This window comes from Phaseolus vulgaris, chromosome 8, assembly GCF_000499845.2.
Source record: "Phaseolus vulgaris cultivar G19833 chromosome 8, P. vulgaris v2.0, whole genome shotgun sequence".
NCBI classification, from domain to species: Eukaryota; Viridiplantae; Streptophyta; class Magnoliopsida; order Fabales; family Fabaceae; genus Phaseolus; species Phaseolus vulgaris.
The window spans coordinates 47,616,113-47,620,493 of record NC_023752.2 but is presented as its reverse complement, the minus strand read 5'-3'; positions in this window follow the sequence as shown (position 1 = coordinate 47,620,493).

Sequence of the window (4,381 nt, the reverse complement as noted above, 5' to 3'; positions counted from 1 at the left end):
ATGTGATGAATATGGTGCTTATTAGGTCCATTTTGAAGAAAACTCCATATGAACTCTTCAATGGAAGGAAGCCTAACATCAGCCATCTTAGGGTTTTTGGCTGCAGTTGTTTCATCCTCAACAATGGAAAAGAAAACTTGGGAAAGTTTGATGAAAAAGCGGATCTTGGCATCTTCATAGGGTATTCACTCACAAGTCATGCATATAGAGTCTACAACAAGAGGTTGATGACTGTAGAAGAAACAGTTCACGTTGTCTTTGATGAGGTAGATCGCATAATCAATCAAATCCAAAAGACTAGTGCTGAAGAAGATGAACAGAGCATCAGTTTGGAGAAGCTGGAAATCTGTGCAGAAAAACAACCGGTTGATTCGCAGAAACAACCGATTGAAATTCTGCAACAGAGTGAGCTGCCCAAGGAGTGGAAGATTCCTAGAGATCTGTCAGTGGACAACATCATAGGGCAGATAAAGGAAGGTGTCTCCACACGTAGCTCCATCTCAAACTTCTGCAGGCACACAACTTTTGTCTCTCAAATTGAACCAAAGTCAATTGAGGAAGCTCTCAAGGATGAGAAGTGGGTTGAAGCTATGCATGAAGAGTTGAATGAGTTTGCAAGGAATGAGGTATGGTTTCTTGTCCCTAGAACTGATGAAATGAATATTATTGGTTCGAAATGGACTTTCAGGAACAAGCTAGATGAAGATGGTGTGATCACAAGGAACAAAGTAAGGCTAGTTTCCAAGGGCTACAATCAAGAGGAGGGCATAGATTATGGTGAAACCTTTGCTCCTGTTGCTAGATTAGAGGTTGTGAGGCTGCTGCTGGCTTTTGCGTGTATGAGTGGTTTCAAACTCTTCCAAATGGATGTCAAGAGTGCCTTCTTAAATGGCTACATCAATGAGGAAGTGTATGTAGATCAACCACCAGGCTTTGAAGATCATAAGTATCCCAACCATGTCTTCAAGTTGAAGAAAGCTTTGTATGGACTGAAGCAAGCTCCAAGACAGTGGTATGAAAGGCTTAGCAATTTTCTGCTATCTCATGGTTATGAAAGGGGAATGGTAGACAAGACTTTCTTCATCAAAAAGTCAAATGCAGAAATAATTCTCGTGCAAATCTATGTAGATGACATCATCTTTGGTGCTACACAAGATAGTTTATGTGAAGAATTTGTGGCTGCAATGAAAGGTGAGTTTGAAATGTCTATGATGCGAGAAATGTCATTCTTTCTTGGATTGCAAGTTAAGCAAACAAAGGATGGGATCTTTCTATGTCAATCAAAGTATTGCAAGGAGATTCTCAAGAAATTTGAAATGGATAGTTGCAAAGAAGCAAGCACTCCAATGCCATCAAGCTGTTATATGGATGCTGATGCTGCTGGAAAGAGTGTAGATCAAACAAAATACAGAGGATTGATTGGCTATTTGCTTTATCTAACAGCTAGTAGACCAGACATCATGTTTGCGGTGTGTCTATGTGCAAGATATCAAGCAAATCCTAAAGAGTCACACTTCAAAGCTGCAAAAAGAATTCTGAAATATCTCAAAGGAACATCATCTTTTGGTTTATGGTATCCTTCCCACTCTCCAATTCATTTAATTGGTTATTTAGATTTTGACTTTGCAAGTTGCAAGCTAGATAGAAAGAGCACAAGTGGCACTTGTCACCTTCTTGGCTCAAGTCTAATCTCATGGCATAGCAAGAAGCAAGCATGTGTTGCTCTCTCTACTTCTGAGGCTTAATATATTGCTGCTGGGAGCTGTTGCGCACAGATTCTGTGGCTCAAACAACAACTTGCAAACTTTGGATTACAAATCAGCAAGGTCCCTTTGATGTGTGATAACACAAGTGCCATCAATCTTACCAAAAATCAGATTCAGCACTCAAGGACCAAACATATTGAGATAAGACATCATTTCATCAGGGATCATGTAAACAATGGGAACTGTGAAGTGAAGTTTGTGGAGACCAAACTGCAGTTAGCTGACATCTTCACGAAACCATTACCAAAAAAGAGGATTTTCTTCCTAAGAAATGAGTTAGGTATCCTTGATCTTAATAATCTCTCCTAAATCTGTTTTAAAACATGCTAAAAGTCTATTTGTGAAGATAAATAAGGGGAGAATTAATTGGTTCTTGTATATCGTTATCTGAAACTGTATAAACTGTGAAAATCTCTGATTTAAAGCTGTTTTCTGCTGCTGCTGATAGAAACAACCGATTAATTCGTGTAAAAAACCGATTGTTTATCATGTTTTATGCTTTGAATGTATAAAAATCTGACCTGCTGCTGTAAGAAGCATAGGATAGTATAAATGCTATTTTTACAGGTACTGCTTCAGATTCAATCAGATCAAACACAAGCACCAGGGATTTGTCTTCAGCAAATAGGGGGAGATTGTTGAACCAAGTGGTGTTCAAGCTTTGAAGAATCCAAACCCTTTGAAGGATGTTGAAGCCTTGGCTGTGCTTGCTGTTGCTGTGCTGTTTTAGTTAGGATCTGGGGTAGATTGTGTTTGTAATCCACCTCTTGATTGAATCCAAAGCATAGACATTCCCAATCTTTTTGAAAGAAAAATGTTTTTCAAACTAAGTTAGAAACAACCGATTGTTTACACTTAGATGTTTTTAGAAAAGATTGAAAACTGCTTTTTTTTCAAATGGTTAAGCTTTTAAAACCAAAACAACCGATTGATTTGAAGAAACAACTGATTGTTTGTTTTGGTACCATAACAGAAAAACTGTTTTATCTTTGACTGAGCTTTAAATGCTTTAAATGATTTAACTGCTTACGCTTCAGTCTTTAAATGCTTTGACCAATCTTTAAATGCAATTTAAGAGTTTGTTAAGATTTGATAACAAACAACATCTTTGAGTAAATTCAGAAAAACAGATTTGAGTAACAATCTTTTGAATACAAGTTTTTTAGTTTTTCAAAGAATTGAGATTGCTTAGAGTTTGTGATTGATCAAAGTGTGTGGAATAGGATTCTGCTTGTATTGATTTCATATTATCTTCTGTAACAAGTGTAATCCTTGTACTCTGTTGAACAAGTTTCGTTTGTGTGTTTGCTGAGATTTGTTGTGTGTTCTTGAGGGGATCAAGATCAGAAATCTTAGTGTTGGTGTGTTGGCCAAGAGAAGTGTGTGTCTTGAGGGGATCAAGGTCACTTTCTTGGTTGTGGTTTAAGTGATCAAGGTGTGATTGCTTAGTGGATTTCCTAAGAAGTTTTTGAGAAGACTGGATGTAGCTCTGGGATTGGAGTGAACCAGTATAAACATCTGTGTACATTTTCTCTATCCCTAACTCTTTAAATTCAGTTTTGATATTTGTTTACTGGTATAAACAACCGATTGTTTCTACGAAACAACCGATTGTTTTGCTGGTGCAGTGCTTTAAGCTTTGTGTTTTGAAAAACTAATTTCTTAATCAAGGTATTCGCGAAGTATTTTCATTCAAGGCTTAAAAGATTACGAAAACTCTCTTTAAACAATTCACCCTTCCTCTAGTTTAAAGCCATATATTCTAACAATCTTAACATAGATTCTAAACATTCTAATCTAAACCCAAACCAAAAACAACACAACTTCAAGTTTCATGTGGATTTAAAACATCAAAGCTCCCATGCTCAGCACTTGAGACATGTGTTCTGTCTTCATAACTCAGCAATATCAAGTCTTATCTGCATTGATAAAGAAAAATGCCACAAATAATATTGTGAATCAACCTCAACTGCAAGTAAATCAATCACAAGGATTCTCCAACTGGTAATGTTATTATTTCAAATCTTTATATTAGTATTAAAGGCTCTTGGGTCTTAGATTCAGGAGCAAATGATCATGTTTGCACCTGTTTGTCTGATTTCACATCTTATAAAAGTATCAAGCTTGTTCTTATCAGTTTGCCAAATGGACATCGTTTTTACACTAGTTGTTCTGGAACTGTTGCTTTTAGTAATAAGTTTTACCTAAATAATGTTTTATATGTGCCTGAATTCACTTTTAATCTGATTTTCGCTTCCAAAATTGCTTCTACGTTGAACTTTCACTTGATTTTCTCATCCAAGGATTGTGTGATATAAGACAATCTAACGAAAGAGAAGATTGGTACAGTTGAAGCCAAATATGGCTTGTATATTTTTAATGCTTGTGTTTTTCAAAGACATGCCACAAACAGATATGTTCCTTCTTTTCATTTTGTTTTGAAAGATACTAATGTGTGGCACAATAGACTGGGATATCTTTCTGATGAAAGATTTCATATATTGAGATATCTATACTCTTTTATTTCTGCTCATAAACCATATCTGTGTGATACTTGTCATAGAGCAAAGCAAAGAAAACTTTCGTTTGCTTTAAGTGATTTCATTACTTCTAAA